The sequence below is a fragment of the Sinohyriopsis cumingii genome, chromosome 15 (assembly GCF_028554795.1).
Source record: "Sinohyriopsis cumingii isolate HCF-2022 chromosome 15, ASM2855479v2, whole genome shotgun sequence".
In the NCBI taxonomy this organism is placed as follows: domain Eukaryota; kingdom Metazoa; phylum Mollusca; class Bivalvia; order Unionida; family Unionidae; genus Sinohyriopsis; species Sinohyriopsis cumingii.
The window spans coordinates 99,613,810-99,635,080 of NC_142975.1; positions in this window are offsets into that span (position 1 = coordinate 99,613,810).

Sequence of the window (21,271 nt, forward strand, 5' to 3'; positions counted from 1 at the left end):
ACCTGATTATTAATTGTTGAAAATATAGGTTCAATATAATAAATAATGCTAATTGAATATCTGTCGGTAAATTATTTTAATCGCGATTTCAAAAAAGTCCTGAAAAAAACAAAAAAAAAAAGAAACCGGTTGTACAAGTGGAGAATTTTAATATTTAAATTCACAAAATTTAAATGTGCAATACACATTAATTTCTTAGTATATTATACTGGTTGAATCAAAGCCGACGACATTTTACTGGTAAAATTTTATATTGAAAATTAAGAAACATCTAATTCGATATTGAACATATACTCAAATTAATACAAAAAGAGGCAAGTTTGACATGGACTTCATTTAGCTATCATTGCTATCAAATGCAGTTTGATTTTAAAATAAAAGTAGTAGTATGCACTCTCCATGATATCAGTCATTTTGTAAATACGGTAATATGATTCATTTAAAAAATTAATCAATACATACATGATACGGAGATATAAATAGATAATGTCCGATTTAGAATCAAGTTCGGATTTTGTCCTCCATATACATACAAAATTCGAAATAGCAAAGCTGGCAGACACAGCTGGCTTCGATACGTCGGATTTGGGAACCCTAGCAAACTAAATGTTTACAGCTTTCAGCTTCGTTCGTCGGTTTGTGGCTCTTCGTGTCGGATTTTGGCCATGATACAGGACAAAAACCGACCAAATGTAGCTATACAATATTAGCAGTGCAGGATTAGTTTAAAAGTGACTTTAATAAATTTAGCGCATACGGAGTTAAAATAAATATGACGGGTTATATATACGTAGGTATTAATTAGTTATAGAACTCGGCAAGGAGTAAAACAAAAAATTAAATAACTTATAAACATACAAAAACCATATATAATATCAACGAGAGGAAATAATTATATAGCGACTTTTCATTTAAAAAAATAATGCAATAAATTATGGGATCTTACTAAGTAATATACGGATTATTAGAGATTTTTCACAAATAGCCAGCAAGGATAACATCATTAACATAACCGCTGTATTTAAATGAGTATGTTAAATAGCACACAGGGCATTATAAACAATGCTGTCTGGCTTAAGTATGTCGGGTTTTGGCCTTATGGCAGGACCACATCCGACGTAACAAAGCTGTATATCAGTATTATACGACTAGAACAGGGGTGATTTTAATATAATGAATGCATAATTTATTAAAATAAATAGGCCCGGCTGTGCATAACTACGTCCCAATTAGTTACAGAACTGGGCGGGGAGTAAAACACAAATATATATAACTTACACATCTACAAAAATCCTATATCATATCAGACAGAGCGGATCATTATATACCCACTTTTCATTAAAACAGAAATTCGATAAATCATGGGATTGGGCTCATTTTATTGCAAGACTTGCATATGTACGTATTGAAAATTAGATAAATATCCATCGAAAATTTGATAAATAGTCATAAAAAACGTACAATCCGTGTTAATATGCATGAAATAACCAATGAGTAATAACTTACGCATTAAGCTTCGCTCTAAAATTCGATGTGTAGAAACATATGCATCTCACAGGGCCAAAATCCGACATTCAAAAGCCCATTGCGTTACAAATTTACGCAGCCAAACCGTGGCTTTAACCTAAATCCGATAGCTTTGACCAAAATCCGACAAACAATGCTGGCAAGACAACCTCAAATTGCTGCATAGTTGTCCGTAATAAAGTGACTTCATACAATTTTGGGTGGTCATGAAATTCCGTACTATTATATAAAAACAAACTTTTTCGTTAGTGTATGAATTCATATATGCATTTAATTGTGATAGGGTGCTGTTATACTCATAGATAAATTGTTGTTAGTTGGGTCTTTATAGTCGCAGTTTATAGCAGCTACGGAATCCACAAAACTGTCACCACAACAATATTCAACTGAATAAAAGTTTTGTCGGCAGGATTCAGGGCAAAACGTGTAGCACTTGCACAAGTTTTTGTAGTTACAAAGGAGGGATATTTTCGGAGTCATTCTCTGGTTAGGCGTGACTAATTCGCGGAAATGAGCAACAACTTTTGAGATGAACATATATTACATTTATTTTTTTTCCTCCATACATTGCAATGCTCTCAAAATGCCCTCATATTCAGGTAAAGTTATGACCGTTACTAGGCGTTACTGAGTTGAAAGATGCCGAGTGAAACTACGAATTACGCCAAATACAATGTATAAACAACACATGGCAATTTCTAATGATAAAATTTAGTGTTTTTATTTATTTACTTATATATTTAGTTATCAGAACTCTTTGAGAACAAGAATGTAACTACCGATTATACAGCTCGCCTCTACGAAGCTTTTCGTAGTTCCAAACTGCCATGCATACAATAAGTTAATGCCAAAGTGAACGTGACCTACAACATGTTGACCGTTGTTACAGGGTATAATATTCATTAAAAAATAAAGAACATTCCTTTTTGTTCTTTAAAAGCAGCGGAACCATAATAAGTTGATAAAGCACAAGTATATATGTTCTGCTGTTTTGCAAACCACTGATAATAGAATCAGCTTCAAAAAGAAAGATTTTACAAGGTGGAAATCACTGTCAGTATCCGTGGAATAACAACCGGTATGACAACTCTTACACGTATATTTCGCGCATCAGTAAATAATTTTGAGTAGCCACTGCAGCTAAAATACATGCCGTCCATTCATCGAATAACTCCTATGCATTCACTGTATAATACACGTTTTACCTACTAAGAATAACGTATCACAGTATAAATCGGAAAAGTTTATAACTGGATATGCATATTTATTTCTATTTTGAACTGTACGGTCATAAAGGTACTTCTGAGAAGGCTAGTGTGTATACGTCATGATGAAAGCTTATGTCGTTATCAGTGTTCTTTATTTGGTCTTTATAAAAAGTAATTTTAAAAAATCAAAATAATAAGACTTTCCTTCAAATGTTGTTAAATTTCATATTTTCTTGAAACAAAAATTAAAATGTATCTGGAAAGAAAGCATTAAAATCTACGATACTTTACAAATGAAATATGGGTCTCGGTCTGAAGAATTTATATATTCTTAGTTACTGCTCAGATATTTTTAATTATTCATAAATGAGTGAAAGAGAAACTAGTTTTACAATGTAAAAGTGCGAGTTTATTTTGCATAGTAAATAAAGGCATCAACTAAAATCATTTCTTTAAATTTTAAATAAGTATAAGAAATCATTAAACAAAAGGAGATACATGCATATGATGTAAATCGGCTATTTAATTGGGACTAATGTCTTTCATACTATGGCTTGGGGGAGACTGAAGTTCAATTCATTCTTGTTATCTACTAGTAAATTATTTTGTCTAAATTATCTTAATTGTTTTTTATGTCATTAAATCACAGGAGACATATGTACATGTAAGTCTGACCCTATGTTTGGGTAAATTAATGAAATAAGAGGATGGAAGGAAATCTTTAGGATTTTAGATTTATCTGCTATCATTTTTTAGGGCACGAAAAGAAGACAGGATCAATTTTTTTTAAAACGTTTTCCTTCCATATTTTAACATACATAGCGTCAAGCTTGCATCCACCACATTTATATTTACCTTATTTGTCTAAGCATGTGTGCATATATGTAGGGTTTGAAGGTACATCAGTACTATCTTGACTATATGCAAGGATCAGAATTTCAGCTCCAGAACTGTAAAGGTGATTTTATGCTACAAATTTGTGGGATATTTTGTGGCATTTTAAAGTTACTCCCATAAGGCATTTTAACAAACGTAGTGCCAAGCTTGCAACTGCCACATTTGTATTAAATGCCTTATTTGTCTGTGTATGCACGCATGCGTGAATAGGGTTTAAAGGCACATTCGTGTTAATGTGTCTGCGAACCCTATAAATGCATGCATACATGCACATACAAATAAGATATTTAATAAAATCGGCTTCGCAGTTTTGGAACATAATTTTTAATCTGCACTTGTAGCAAGGATGTATTAATCCTTGCTATAAGTGCCGATTAAACGTTCTGTTTCTAAACTGTAGAGGCACTTTTATTCTCCAATTTTTTGTGGTGACATAATGCAGCTGAAACGGCATTTGCACCACTCTGAATTACACCTTTAGTATGAATCATGTAATTAAAACAATAATATAATTTTTGTTTTGATGAAATTGTGTGAACCAGTAAACCTGTCATACCAACTAATGTGAAGTGTCACTGAATACGAGGTTTACTGGTTCATCTGTATTTTTAAGTGACTGTGTATTAAACAAATATTGAACCCAAAGTCATTTGGCTCAGGATGCCTGAGCTTGCGAGGCCATTCTGTACCACATCAATGGTGGTCAATGTTTATTTGTACTCTGTCCGTTTTATTATAAATGTAAACACAAGCATATTTACTGAGTATTAAAAGATATTGGGCCCTCATTCACGTGGAGTAGAATGACATCGTTAGTTCGTGCATCCTGCGCCACATGACCTCTGGTCTAACATTTTTTTAATACACAGTCGGTATCCTATACATACTTGCCTCAACAAAAGTCTGCAATATTGTGCAGAGGCAAAGTGACTTGCCAGTTGGATAAGGCAACACTTTGTGCCTCACTACATTCTTAAGTAGTGCAAAAATAGTGTATTTAACATTGTGCACCACATCCAAGTTGCTTTCAGTGTCTAGTGGTTGGGTGGGAATATGGAGGATATGAATAGAGGAGGGTAGAAATAAGTAATACATCATGCAGAGCACAGTAATTTACTGCCTGGCAAAACCTCTGAATTGCAGCTGAACTTGGTTCCCATATTTAAAATAATATTTTTGCACAATAAATGAATATGACATTTTCTATGGCTAAAAATCTGTATTGGAATATCATATATCCTTACAGAGATCAGAAAGTAATATTCTGAAATTCCATGCTGTCTTTATTTGTGTAGCAACAAAATATCAAACATTATTGTAAACACCCTATCTAACAGGATGTTTTGCACTTTATTTCAGCATTTTTCATCCACAATCGAGTTATTTTTTGAGTTGCTGTGGTTTACATGTAGGTTATCCCCGATGTGCACATGTGGTTTGTAAATAATGTTATATGCTTTATTTTATATCCTGGTCATGGAGATTCTATAGAAAACTTTTGTTCATTTTGACAAATGTTGTCCTAGTATTTATAATGATAAGTAATACAGACAAAATATAAGTTTGGCTTATCACTAAGAAACATATGCGATCAAAACTGTAATATAGCTATCTGAATCAGTTGTATGTTAATGCCGGTTTATACATGGAGAAATATGATGAGATTCTTGGTTAGTCTAATAAATCAGCCCCCAAACCTGTACTGATTATGATGGACGGTTTTTGTAACGTTCATTAAATCATACGTTAGGTGCAGACATGTCTCTCCACAATGCATCACCGTACATTTTAGACACCTGTATTTGATAACAGCCGTATGTAGCCACAAGACTCAAACTAACCACAGGAGGGTAGGGTAGTGTTATTCCACGTGGATTTACAACTTATTAAACTTATTAAACATAGGATTTGATCCAAAATATGTTGTAAACATCACCAAATGGACCCTTTCACTGACCATAACTCAAGAGCCAGGAGAAAATGCCTACAATGTACACTCATGTGTTGCAGACAGATGTATATGCTCCAAATTGCATGATTTAACAAATAGGTGACATGAGACTCAAACTGTCCATCATAATCGATACAGGTTTGGCGGCTGATTTTTCCGATAAAAACGTGATGTACAGGTGGATGAATACCTTGCGGTGGAATAAGCACACCAATCATCTCAAAAATGATATGGCAACTTAATAAAATTAAAAGTAATAAAAACATAATTATGTTCCACCAAAGTTATTTATCAGTCATTTTTCACTCTTGCAATATGTTATGGGTTGAATCTACAAATACTAACCTACAAAATGTTAAGCTTTTATAATTATTCTATTCAATAAATGTTTTAAAAATCGTATCGCTGATGAATGCCAGAAATGGTTTCAACACTTTGCAGTTAAAAAGAAGAAATGGTCTTGAATTCCTGGAAATTCGTTTCGGACAGTAAATGCCAGACCCATCGAGGGACTCTTATTTGCTTTTGCTTTTTGTTTTCCTGTTTTCACATCAATGGGGCTCTGTTGTTTAATAGTGAGAACTACTTTCATCTGAATAAAGGACACGTGATGAAGGTTTCTGTGAACATTGTACAACAACAATTTGAATACCAGAATGAAAACGTGTTGAAACTATAAATGTTCATATTACATTTCCTTCTGTATTTTATAACCATGATGATTGTATATTGTGTAATGTGTATATTTGACAAAAATGTATTTTTATTTAGTAGATGGCCTTTAAATAGATGTGTGTGCATAAATATGACTGAAACATGGCTAAAAACAGCCAGCGATGAATCCAAGAACGCAGATCTAACATCCTCCGGTTACTCCATTGAATCGACCCCCCAACAATCCAGCGGAGGTGTAATTGCTGTCATCTCCATGATCATTCATCTTTACCACACAACAATTCATTTTCCACCACACGTCGTTTCAACTAGTCCAAATCACACTCACACTGGAACAAAAGTAAATCCATTTTATCTACCTTCAACCGCCGTCATCCTAATAGAAAAATGAAGCTGACTAAAGTTCTCTTTTTGGAGCAGTTTCCAAATCTCCTGGAGCACGGAAATTCTATAGGTGGCAACCTGATTATTCTTGGAGATTTCAACTTTCACTTTGACTGTCCTTACTCTCCTCAACATCCATGCATATAAAAACACATAGATTCCATTCACGTTTTCAACCTCAAACAGACAGTTAGCCAACCCACCAATAAACCTGGTCACATTTTAGACTGGATTCTTCATATTGTTCTACAGTCTTCACTTGTGTCCCATGAACTTGCATCAGATCTCCTCTGCATCATATGCTATATCGATGTATCAGTTCCTAACCCTTCACCTTTATTTGCTACTAAGAGAAACCTCCATATTATGAATAGAACCCAACTAATGCATGCCATGCAAGCAAACCTAACAATTTCGTTACCTTCTACAGCAGAACAAATTGACAACTGTCTGCATTCATTACTTGACAAACATGCCCCAGCACCAAGTGCAGAGTATCAATTCAGCAGTGCTCTTCGTGGTATTGCAGTTTGAGGGACCAGCTTCGCACTACTAAAAGATAATACAGTAAGGCTGAGAGGCTTTGGCTTTCCACCAGACTCACTATTGATAAGCAAATATATGAAGCCGCTAAAAAGAATGTCACAAACATTGTCCATGCTGCGAAATCAGCCCACTACAGTACTATACTAAGATCACAGATAGTTCCAATACAAAGATATCTTCAATAGCATTAACAAGCTAATGTCAAGGAATAAATGTACACCACTTCCAACTACCTTCTCTACAGCGGATCTTCCGGACCTGTTTGAAATATTTATCCGTTACAAAGTAAAAACTATTCGAGATAAACATGACAACACAATTTCAATTGATTCATCATCGCCATACACTTGCAATACAGAATTTCGGAAGCAAGATTTAGCAGTATTTGGACTTGTCTCTATGGGCTTAGTATATGTAATCATGATGACGAGTGCCAAAAGTCATTTGAACTTGAGCCGATTCCAACATCACTGCTGCTTGAGTGCTTAGATCCAATATTGTCTTCACTAACTGATGTTATTAATACCCTTCTGAAAGTAGTTAATGACCTCCTCTCTGCATTGGATAGTGAAAAGATTACAGTCATCACCGTCCTTGATTTGTCTGCAGCATTTGACACAATAGCCTGTGATATATTACTTCACTGTCTGCAGCATGTTGTTTGGCATTCATGATATAGCCTTACTATGGTTCAAGTCATTTTTGGTCAAAATAACACAAATTGTGTCCACAAATGAAAACACTCCAGCCTAGCTGATTTATGTTTTGGTGTTCCACCGCTGTTCTTGGACCTGTTCTCTTCATTATATAAACTCATCTGCTGTCAAGTGTCATATACCGTCATCCAGTGAGTCACCAGTTGTACGCTGATTACAACCAAATATACAAATATAGGGACCCAGCTGAAGTCGATGCTACCATCCAAGGCGTAGAGAGGTGCATTTCAGATGTGAAATCGTGGATGACATGTAACAAGCTGCAGATGAATGATGATGACACTGAAGCCATTCTGATTACAGCACAAAGACTTTCTCAATTACATCCTTTACCTCAAACAATAAGTATCAGCAAACCCAACATTGATTTCACACAGTCAGTAAGAAGCCTAGGTGTTACTTTCAAAAGTACTGTCTCATTGAACCAACATGTCATAAACATATGCAAGGATGTATATATGGAGCTGAGATACATCAGCTCCATTCACAATTTTCTTTCAGCTGATGCCACTAAAACATGTTCTCTGTGCTACCTTTTGTTGACTGGCTCCAGTCCAACACACCAAATCACCTCACCCATGTGTACACACGTAAGATCATCTTCCAACACCTGTATTCTCATTATTCCCATATCAAAATGAAATCATATGGCCTAGCATCGTGGATCAAATTGTACACTGAACTTAGACAAAAATATAATGTGATCACATTCAAGAGTGCTCTTAAAGCTCATCTAAACAGACTTAAAAACAATGTTTCCTTACCATAATTATTTTCAGCTTGTTTTTGTTTCCTAATTTCATGGTACTTGTTTCGTAACCGTATCATTAAATATGTTTGTAGGTGTTATCTAATATTGTAAAGGACTTACAACCTATACAGATCAGGTGCTATACAAAGTCCTCATTATTATTATTAGTATTATTATAAATTAAAACCAGAGGTTGCTATATTTATTTGATTGCATATGACAGGAAAGATCAAACTACACCATGAGAGATATGTAGTTTTACATGTATAAATGTTATAAACGCGTTTCCTTCTGTTTTATTAACCATGATGATTGTATATTGGGTATATGTGATTAAAGTGTGTATTCATTAGGTATATGAACTTGAAATAGAAGTGTGTACATAAATTAAAACAAGAGGATGCTATATTTATTTAATTGCATATGAAGGGAAACATCAAACTACAGTATGAGAGATCTGTACTTTTACATGTATATGTGTAAGAGTAAATGTATATATGTTCTTTTCCCATCGTACATTTTATGTTTGAACACTGTATGCTTGTATTTATTGACCATGATGATTGTATATTGAGTATATTTGATAATAATGTATAGTTATTAGGTAGATGGCGTTTAAATAGAAATGTTTACAAACTAGAATCTGAGGGTGCCATATTTATTTGACTGCATGTCAGTTTTATATGTATGTATATATGTATGTATGTATGCATGTATGTATGTATGTATGTATGTATATATGTATGTATGTAGGTAGGTAGGTAGATATGTATGTATTTTTAGTGCATCATAACACATTCTGTACACTGTAGTTTTGACAGTCATCAATCTTAGTGTAATATATACTGCTTGTGTTATCATTTTGACATTTGTTCGTTATTTAATTTGATAATATTTAGAATGATGCTTGTAAATCTTCATCACGTGCGGCTCTTCACGTGGGGCGGCCTCCTCGTTGGCAAGAGCTAGACTTTAGTGGACCATAATTTCGCAATGAGCGTCTAGTATTGATTAATTGGCCCCACACTTTGTCATAATTTGTTTTGATAATTTTAGACCCATATTCGGTAATATAGAAAATGCAGTTAGGTTTTTCTGTTTCCTGTTTTGATGATCCGGATATTGTATTGGTGATTTAAATTCAATTTTGCTGAATTCAATAACCGTTATAGTGATTTCCGACACCATTTGTGATTTTCAGTGATTCAGACACTATTTATGCATTTCTATAAATCCATTTGGATTATGTTTTGATAGTTCTAACTCCATTTCTATAATGCTAAAGTTCGTTCAGGTGATTTAGACCGTTTCAGTATTTATTAACATTGTTTCGGTGATTTGGATTCAATATTAGCAATTTCAAACTTCATTTCGGTGATTCAGACTCCAATGCATTATTTCATATATGCATACTTTTCTAGCTATTATATTTGACAACATTAAACTCTGATTCAGTCCACCTTGGTAATTCATCAATATTTCATCAAATTGACGACATCAGTGAATAATTTGTATTACCATAGAAATGACCGTCAAAGCATATCTTAGTCTATCTGCTATTTGCATATAAAAATACACATTTAGGTGTCATGTGACCATGCTACTTGAAATCATGCTCTATTTTTAAACAGGGAAATCACTACATGTGTCTAAACTTGACCTCCTTTTTACATTGAACACTATCTCAGTTTCACAATTTTGACATCTTGAATATGACAGAAAGAGAGGGAAAGCACAATTATAAGTAACATGAACATTTATGTCCATATGAAGCACTTTCAAAAGTGGGAGGATTGCCTTCAAAGTGGGTGTATAAACTTGGCATCGATTGAATGTTCCCATTAAATGAATAATATTTAACACATTTTTCAGTAAGGGAAAAGGAGAATCGTGCTTCTTACAGCCATGAAATGCAAAACTTATGATCAGTAAGCATTCCTTGTCCTTGGCAAACACTTCAGCAGGAATTTAATTAGTAATGCCTGTTATTCTAACAATAGGAAATATGTTATCGTATAACATAATATACATCATTTCACATAAGCTGACATTTTGAGAGATGCTGGACCCATGAAGTCTGGACAGGATGCATGCCTTTTAACATAAGCCAGATCAATATGCATGATAGCCACACACAAGTAAGTGATTCAGACCTACTTGGGCCTCGTGATGCTTGATACACTGGGGTCTCCTCTAAGCTGATGTTGTGTGAAGCGAGAGTTGGATTAGTCTGACATTGATACATGTCATGCTGTATGATATGGACATGCAGTCTTAATAATGCAGCTCAAATAGGAAGGATGGGCACATTTCTTCTAGCACGTTTGAAACAAGTCATGGAAAATAAATTATAGTGACCAAATTTTGTTTGAAATATAAACATCCGAGGTCTGGCAGCAGGGCCTCAGTGTCGGAAAAAGTGAAGCATAAGTGGCGACAGGGTTTCATATTTGACAAAATGGCAACAAGGCAGTATAGCTGGCAACAGGGCAACATAAGCGATATAGTTGGCAACAGCAGTGAATGTTGGGTGATATGGCAAGGACAAGGAGAATCAGTCGTCACAATGGCAAGTCATTACCATTGCATGTTACATGAATGTGGTGTACCGTACCTTGATATTCGAAATATATAGAAGTTAATGGAATTCCGAGGAACCGTCGAGTTCAGAAGGAAGGTGGAACAACCCCTGGATAAATGTTTTCAAAGAATGGGACTTTTTAACTGTGTATGTTGACCTTTGAACTGTGAAGTTTGAAATTTTGAACAATAAATTTGTTTATATCAACCACAATTTCAAGGCATTGTCACATTATTGTGTCTGCAATGCTAAAATTTTTACGTATGATAACACCAGTATCATATAACATATCATAATATCATCAGGTGAATTGTTTATAATTTAAGGGAGTGTCTCGCTCCTGCTTAGTGTCAGCATCTTTATTATACATACTAATCCTTTGTAATTAAATATCTGCAGGAACGTTAACGCTACGTATAAAGCGTCTGGTTTTAAGTCTTGTTATAGTGTTCGTGGATTTTTTCCATTTGGTTGTTGTATTACTATTTTTGGTGAGGGTGTATAGAGACTATCATATTTTATTATTATAAACATTCATTCACACACATTGTGTTCAGTGTTTTCACTTAATCCATACATATTCGATTTCAATCTTGTTACAGGGTACAGTCATTCAGTTTGTGTGTATATGTTCATTCCAATATGCACACACAGTGCCAGTGTCATGCAAATATGTCTTAGCAGATAAGAGTTATAGTCTAGACAGAGAAGATGACTTAAATTTTTAAGCAATTTTAATATGCCTTGGAAACTAGAGCACAAGAAAATCACTCTAGTAAGCAACACACATCCATCATTTAGTTCAGTTTGATGGCAATAGGAGAGAAGGTATTGTGATTACAGTTCAGACACAACTTTTAACCATTATTTTTTGGTTCTCAGTAAACCCTGGAAAGTCTTTGGTACACAACCCATGCTCATCCAAAGTCCACTCATAGTGCAACAAGTTCAATGATAACAAGTGAAGAAGTATAATAGTTATAGCATGGACAAAGAAGACAGATAGATCGACACACAGATGGACAAAGTAAATCCCATATACTGCCCACTTGTTTATATGAAAGTATACAAATAAGATATTTTGAACTGGCCACAACTCTTGAATGATTGCTGTTTATCAAGGATTGTCTCCTTTAAAAAAAATTATGTGATTTGCATAGCGATTAATGAAACATACTTTTAACAAAATCAAGTATAAGAGGTCCAAGTAAGCCTGAGATGGCGCACTAATCTTGTATTCAAATAAAAGTAAGAAAATAATAGCAATTTGCATGTAAAACTAGGTTCAGAGACTTTTGTACATGTTACACTGAGCTCAAGGATCGGCCATTTAATGGAGGGCAGGCGTCATCTTTTAAACTGAAAATTCCGGGACGCAAATAACTTTAAAAAAAATTATTTATCTCATTTGTAAACAACAAGAGCTTGCTACATCTATTATATTAGCTGGAAAAATATCTCTAGATAAAACATAATAATTCTTGTTTGAAAGAATATCAAAGTCCCAACAAAGATACAACTTTCAAGAAATAAAAGTGATACAACTATTAAAAAAATAAAGTTTGTCTTAAATTGCTGTTTTAAAAATACTGAAATATGTTCCCACATGGTTGATGTAAGGAGAAGTAAAGTCTTCATATGTTATGACACGTACAAATCAAACAGCGCGAATGTCCACGGCGATCCAGTGAAGAGTCTTGCTAATTATTTGTATATTTACATACCTTATCTACACTGATAGTGGTGGAGTGTAGTTGCATGTCCACACCTGTCAACTTGAACTGACTTAAACATACAAAGTTTCCTTTTTTTCCTCTTTGTTTGATTTTTTCATGTCATGTAGACCGGTGTGTGCAGGATTGCAACTGTGTAGAACCTTTCAGGTTTCCTTAGCCAATTTTTGAATTTTGAATTTTGATTTTGTTTGAATTTAATATAGTTGTAGGTCCTCGAAGGGGATCAGAAATATCAACGTGAATACCACTCAGTTTTCAAAGTCCTTTTCAAATTGAGAACCACTCACACCAAGCCACTGGATCAGATTGGGACTAGCACAATTCAACCAAGTGGAACTAAGCTTAGAGCTTACTTCAAAACCCAGATAGAAGGGATTGGGGATCACCAACTGCTTGTAGCTTATCACTCGTCGGGTTGCGAAATGATTGATTTTGGTGATACCACTACATGCCTGAGACAATCACAACTTTTGATGGCATTGAAAGTGAAGGGGGTATATGTAAATGCAATTGAGAGTTGGGGGGAGGGGTAGGCAACAAATACATCTTGCATCATATACCCAAAGAATTATGACAATCCACTGCTAGATTTCCAAGTAAGAAAACCCCGCCAGGGCCTCAAAATTACCCAATCACCGGGAATCATTAACAAACAATCCCAGTCCCCCTTTTGTCTATAAAGAGGGAACATGGAATCTGCATGTTAGCAAATAATGTGGCACAGACATCCCGGGGCTATGTCAAAAGGCGCTATGCGAAGTGAACAGGTCTTGGAAAGTTTCCCAGAAAAACTCACATGCAGAATATGGACAGACAAAACATAAACACGAGGATAAGAATCTAATTATTATACTCAAGCTACCCTTCAATAAAAGAAAATTACGCTTTCACTTCCATCTACCTCTTTTTCTCTTTATTTCTTCTTTTTAAATAAACCCATCTGGAACATTTATCTTTGGCAATGATAATTAAAATAAGGAAAGGGCATATGCTTGTGGCAAGAGAAGCATATTTTAATAAAGACAATGCGGCTTCTTACTCATGATGAGCCCACAGTACATTTCAATACTAAAATTAAATGAGAAATGGCACACATGATCACACACTTAAAACACTAAGGATGTATTTTAACTGTTATACAACACACCGCTTCTAAGCCAAATTCTAACTTGGCAAATAAGTAAAATCAGGGTAAAGAGTCCTTGTTCAATATTATGACAGGACAACTGGGGATATATTTTGAGCCTACATGCCGTCCTTGCACACACATGTATAGCACACATACAACATAGCATAAACACAGATATCACACATAGCACATAGGATAACCTTTTCAAAGGTCACTAACAAAAACAAGGGTAGATGGTTCTGACTAGGAATACAAACTAGATCAGAGGAATTACCCTTTAGATAACACAAGTGCATAAATATCCCACAAAATTCTCTCCAGTAAACTTTAATGCGAAATTTTCTTTTATAAACAATACAAACATACACACCTACAGGGGATACAAACACATGAAAACACTTTTATTTGTTTCAGCAAAGTGGGGGTGGAACATCTTCTGTGTCACCCCCCAATGTAAAAGATAGATAGTTGATATGGTGGCTATGATGAACCATTTACTAAAACACATCAGATGAAACATTTCCTGAAAGGTAGAAAACATTAAATAATGTGGTTTTCTGAAGATGTCAAAATTATGTTTCTCAGTTTGCATTCATTGAGACCAAAAACACGCTCATTAATTTGTAAATTATGTCATGATAAATATTTCCTTTAATTTTTTGTTTACAATTATACCGGTACATTTTCTCGAGAGGTAAAATTGTTTTTCTACCTGATCGCTATGGAGCTTGAATCGTTGCAATGGAAACAATCAAAAACAAAATTTGCCTCAAAATAATTCTGGACAGTTTGACTAAATATGGCTGCTTTTAATATTTCAAAGTATATTTTTGATCTGGTTGTTATGTGAATTAAAATTATGTCACTCCCTACGTTCATGCAGGTCAGATAATAAATGAATATCATATAATACTGTTTGTGTTATATATCATTTTCTATGAAGCTACTACAAGTTAAAACAATTCTCGTATTCTTAACCTAAATATGTTCATATGAGGAATAAATATTTCAGACTGCATGTATTATAGGCCATCTAAGGTATCATAATATCACGTCTTCCGTTGTCTGAACTTTATATAAATGCACTGTATATGTGGACAGAATGCTAACATACTTCATCCCTATGGGAAGAACGTTATGTATAGTATTTCGTATTCTGTATTCAAAGGTCAAATCTGCCCACAATATTTATATATCTGCCCACTAAGTAAAATATTAGTAAGGTTAATAAATAAGTATATATACTGAATTTGAACAAATATATAGTATTATGGGAGGAAAGACATTTATATATATAACTTTTGATTTGAAATGTATGTTAGATCACTGCCTTCCCGTAACAAATCTTTGGGGATGAAATCATACAACCCATGTAAAACTAGTATATATATATATGTGTGTGTGTGTGGGTGTGGGTGTGGGTGGGTGTGTGTGTGTGTGTGTGTGTGTGTGTGTGTGTGTGCATGTGTGTGTGTTCCTTTGATAGTGATATATCTCATTTCTTTTCAAATGTCAGTTAATTAAACAAAGTAGCAAATCATGCATATCTAAAGGGATATATATTCCTTCATACCATTGTTGCCCATCCTTTCACCAAGAAAACCCTATGCTTGAAATTTCAAGTATTGAGTCACTTGTTTTGATGAACTTCACAGGAAGCCACATCTTCCTATGACACCTGGTGTACAGATGCTCCAATAAAGAAAACAGAAGGAAAGTGGATACCAAGAACCTCGTTCCTTGAATCTACTGTATTGGGAACTTCACAATTTTTTTGCCTCTATAATAACTCATTTCTCTAGAATTGCTAAATAATCAGGAACAGTATACTTGATGTTGCAAAAGAAAGTTTAATTTTCAATCAAATATATTTGTATGATGTATAATTGGTCTTAAATGAAAATTTTGCAATGTCTTATATTAAATGTGGTTTCCAAAGTGACTGAATAATTTTGGCAACAGGGCATTTGTTCCGATAATGTAAAATCAGATTTATAACAAAGATCTTGGTGACCAAGACTAGCGCAATTCATCTTGCATACAATTATATATATATATATATATATATATATATATATATATATATATATATATATATATATATATATATATATATATATATATATATATACCTGAGATATTATGATCGTTATGACAGCATTATGGGCTACTAATAGTATTGCAAATGTACATGTGTATCATCCTAGAAATACAAGTCCCTGGGCACAGATCGAAGAGTCATGTATAACACCCTTGACTTTACTGGCAAAGTTACCAACAATAATAATATTAAACAAAAAATACATCAAACAGTTAATATATATTTAATATTTCTTATTTTGACGGTACATGTATAAGAAAATTGCACTCACTTATCAACCTCATGGCATCAATACTGTTAATTCTACACAATATATGCCCAAAGAGGCACAATTCATTTTACATTTTTTAATCTTTTGCTGATAACATTCACACTAACTTAGGAAACTTCCGAAATCTTCTTATTTACCGCACAGGAACAACGAGTCTCACAATAGTTTTATGATAATAAAAGGCATATATCAGCCATCGGAAGTTTCTAAAAATAAAGTTTCTCGACTGTGCGGTCAGAAGTACTTTTTCACTATTAGCCATTGGTGCCTCATTGGTGTCAGGCTCATGTCAATTGTACTGTTTTACTATTAGCCATGCTTGTCCCATTCAAAGATGCCTAGTTCATAAAGTAATTTGTACTGTTTTGTCTGTTAGCTCTGAGCATTCCATTTGGAACTTTCATATCTATGACAATTTATTTCCTAGGGGTGCAAGACGGAGGGTCAAACATCCATTTGTTGTCAGAACTGGTGGTCAGATTGAGTAGAAAACAAACTTTGATATAAAAACTGGGGATCAATTAAAACAATTTCAGGTTTCTCATGTACAAATGGGTAATTACTTAATTCTTCTGGTACAAATGTCAATACATTCGTAAGCATCTATTTATGGAGCCTATGTAATTATACACTTTTAATACTCATAAAACAGCCCTTTTCCACTCACAAGAGTCGCTATAATTTACAGCAATGAATAGAAATTAATAAAACAATATCAGATAAAATCATTTACTAAGAGTTACAATATATATATATATATATATATATATATATATATATATATATATATATATATATATATAACACTCTATAAATGCAATTTATACATCCCTTGCTTTGTATATGGATTGCAGTAAAGAGATTACGTAAAACATGTCACAAGGTTTGATTTGTTCTTTACTAGTTTTGATCTGTTCTTTGTATAATATACTTCAAACGTTTGTTTTCTTGTCTGAATGTCATGACAGATTAAAAACATCTTTTGCAAGACCACTCCATCTGCCAACAAATGTATACTTTCAAGCCACGTGGTCCCTCAAAACAGATTTGTACAGATGGATTAGTTTAAGGGATAAAATTCAACTAAATTTACGAAACAATCCCACCCATAATTACTGAAAATATATTTTATTATATGTGAATATATTTTGTTATAATATTATTTCCATTTATGTACAGAACATATTATAGTAATACGAATACATTAATCACAAACATTATCTGTTTATCTGAATTTGACATGCATTCTTTTAACATAAATTGCAAAGCTAACAATCAGGTAGTACTTTTATTCCGTAAGTAACTAATATAAAACTTACTAAAATCACTTATAATTCAAGGCCAAAACTGAAGTCACCCATTCTTTAGATAATAAATGAGTCATTACCATAAAAAGGGTTGTAGAATGGTCTATGATGAACATATAAAAGATAACATAGTATGCTTGGTGTTCTGTACAGGTTTTAACAACAATAACATAATGAAAGAACGATATAAGACAAACTTTACGAAAACATTAGAATTAACTAATAAAGAAAATATATACAATTTACTAAAACAAACAAAAATAAAGACGCCATTAACCCTTTTCATTACATATTGTAATACTAGAGAATTTGGCACAAGTTGTTTGGAAGTTATTGAAATGGGGTCACATATTGCATAATACAAGGGAGAAAATGTCATACATTCCTAAAAGTGTTCAGTATTGCTTTACCTGCGTTACATGTAATCAATATTGCTTTACATGTGTTACATGTAAATAAAGTTATTTTATAAATAGATACCTATAATTTTGCTTTTACATGTTACAACACTATTTGATCCAATCAGCTGCCATTACATCTTTTTGTGGCCATAAGATTAAATCCAATAAAATGTCTTCTTTTTCCTAAGCAACAGCATGCCAAATATTATTTTGGACATTTTGTATTCAGCAGTGTAAAATAAACACAATTTGTATTTCTTGCTTGCCAGCCAGCTGTCAAATAATAATCTTGGCATGAGCGATAAAGGTATTCTGCATTATGACCAAGGGAATCTACTACATCAATGTCAAAACAACCGCCAAACTCAAAACTGGTCCCACATTAACTCCCCTTGAGGTTAAACAAAGTCATTGAGGGACACATGGTGCTAAATATATGGAAAAATAGGAAGAATCCTGGAAATGGGTGCAATAGAGTATATATGTGTTTGGCTATCCAGGATTGCTTAGTACTGTAAGTTAAGTTTAAGGAAAAATAATTTTGTGAGGTCCTACACTAGTTGTAAGTGAAAACAATATAGACATTGTGTTATTTATGGAATCGCCTTCCTTTTACAGTCTTAACTTTGTAATACTGATTACTAAAGTTAGCTCCAGACTCTTTGGTGCAGAGTTGAATGCACATGTTTTAAACACACGTTGGTCCAGTAAATGCCATGACTCATGTTAAATATAGGTTTGGTTATGAGCACTCCGAAATGTAAAGTTTTCTAATTTTTTACTATCATGGTGTTTGCTTAGGTTTACAATGGGAACTTAATTAGTACCATGAGTATGGACTAATCTGGAATAATAATACTTTACTGGTACGTTTCGCAGCTATACAATGTTACAGATTAGGGTAAATACTATAGATTGTTAAATTTGCCTGCTCTGCATTAACTCAGTGGTGTGTGAAGTGTCACTTAATTGTATGCAATTCAAGGAAATTTCGGCTCTGTTGGCAATATATATACGTCCACTGACCACTATTTGTCTTTTCAGCCATTAGCATAAATTTGTTATAACTAATCCTACTAATTGGATAACTGGAAGGAAATACCAACACATGAAAAGCTACCGGCAAGCTTTCTCACATACCCACATTAGCCGAGCCCGAGACTCGAACCCAGGCAGACAGAGGTAAGACGCCAGTGATCCGTAACGGTGAGCGCTTCAGATCACTCCGCCACTCGGGACCCCATCAAAATTGTAATACGGTAATGGCAACAAAGGGTTTCAGTGTAAGGCTCTTAAAAAGTGATGAAGAAGTAAGCGATAATTGATATTTTGATTTACAACAAATGAAGTTTTCATAATTGTTATTGCCTTGAATTATTGATTACATGTGCATAATATGGTTTAATGTGCATAGTTATTATGGTATGAAATAAAATGTTTGTATTGCCAAAATGTTTTGAAGTAAAGGAGGCTATTATGTCATATTGCTGATCTATACTTGTATGAATAACATCAGCAAATCCTGCTGCACCTTTCATGATAAAGTGTCTAATCCTTGGTATATGGTTGGAAAGGTTTGTAGACGTGAACATTGGTTTTATAATGTCAAGGCAGTCAATGTGAGCGTAACTAAGCATTAACTGCAGATGCTTTAGTCATGAATGATTCCTTAATTTGGAATATGGCACGTCAAGTTCTCTACTCAAAGCTTTTTATGTCAAAAATATTTTATGTTTGGACTGCGATTAAATTGGTACTTTGAAATAAGAAGAAGTTAATTTGTGTTTCATATAGATAAATACAAAAAGTGAATAGTTTTAGAAAACGCTTTGGAGTAAAGTTGCACACTGAAGAAAATTGTACAAACTCATTTAACATATATTCAAACCATGTGATAGTGATATAAATTATACAGCTACCATACGCTTCAGAAATGCAATAATTTCCATCAAGTTGTAGAAAGATTGTTTTTGTTCGTTTTTTTGCCATTTTTCAGCGCATGATAGGCTATTCATGGCGGCCAGTATTAATGGTGGAGGAAGAACCCGGGAAGAACCAGCGACCCACGAGAAGCTAATGGCAAGCTTTCTCACATACCCATCTTGGCCGAAGCCTAGATTCGATCCCACGCATGCAGATGTGAGATGGCAGTGATCCGTAACGGAGAGCGCTTTAGACCACTCGGCCACTCGGGACCCCCGTAGAAGGATTGTGGGTAGCTATGATTTCCATACCAACGATACAAATGTGTGCTTCTGACTGATGTTGTGGCCTTTAAATCTGACTACACATTTTATAACCTAAACTATTATAATCCTACATAACACTTCACATGCTTTTAACAGGATTACTAAACGTGATTAAATAAAAATACACTGTAAAATATACATCTTATTTCAACTTGTTTGTGATTCTGAATCTCATTCCTTCAATTTATCTTTCCCTTTTCCACACATACAAACATATTCACTCCCTCTCGTGTTAGCTTATCTATGCAAACTAATCTAACAGTGAAATAACAGTGAACAACGTAAAATTTAAGCTTTTTTGAGCGCGATCAAAATATAGTAAAGATATAATAAAAAAAATTAGAGCTCAAAAATGTATAATCTAGATTGTGCGAACAAGATTTCAATCTCTTTATCCTTTCATGTGTTAAGTCCAATTCTGAGATATTTTGGTGTGACAAATAAAACAAAATTCTTGCTGATTTAAGTCTTGGATCCCTTAACAGGACAACCTACTCCATTATATACATTAAAACTTTACCTAGACATATAGATTTAACTCTCGGCATGTCAACATTTGTGAAACTCAAGAACCAGTTAATTATACAGTTAACATATGTATACTATATATATATATCAAAGCTCAATGTTGAAAACAAAAACCTATGGTGCAAATGCTAACTGGTAGGGGGGCTAGAGATTTAGTGTTGTAAAACAAACACAAAACACGATGTGGTTGAGACAGGAATCATGGAGGTAAGAAGCTTCCTTTTGAATACGAAAATAAGAGTGTTTGTGGCTGAGTTAGAACTCATCATGGAAATAATATTGTGTAGATAAGTGTTTATAGTTTATAAATATT